The sequence below is a fragment of the Triticum dicoccoides genome, chromosome 1A (genome assembly GCF_002162155.2).
Source record: "Triticum dicoccoides isolate Atlit2015 ecotype Zavitan chromosome 1A, WEW_v2.0, whole genome shotgun sequence".
Classification (NCBI taxonomy): domain Eukaryota; kingdom Viridiplantae; phylum Streptophyta; class Magnoliopsida; order Poales; family Poaceae; genus Triticum; species Triticum dicoccoides.
Genome location: NC_041380.1, coordinates 562,825,839 through 562,826,267, shown reverse-complemented (window position 1 = coordinate 562,826,267; position 429 = coordinate 562,825,839).

Below are 429 nucleotides of genomic sequence, written 5' to 3'. Positions count from 1 at the left end.
TACTGTGCGGATACTCTGACAGCGGAGGTGTTAGCACTCAGATTTGGTTTACTGTTAGCACAAAAAATGGGCTGCAATCGTCTCATTACCAATTCTGATAATATGGATGTCATTGACACAATGAAGAACTGTGGAGAGTCTGCGGGAGCAGCAGCGGCAATTTTTGAGGATTGTTTTTTTATGGGCTGTGATTTTCCACAAATCAGTTTTGAACATTGTAATAGAGAAACGAACAAAGTAGCTCATGAGTTTGCTAGATTAGCAAAATGTTGCATGACTAAGGATTGGATAGAGAAGCCCATGAAAATTTTTGTAACTCTTCTGATAGACGATGTAACTATTATTTCTAATTAATAAAATTCAAGCTGTTTTTCAAAAAAAAAAAAGTGGAATGATGTATTCCTTCTAAAGAAACAACAACACCCCTCC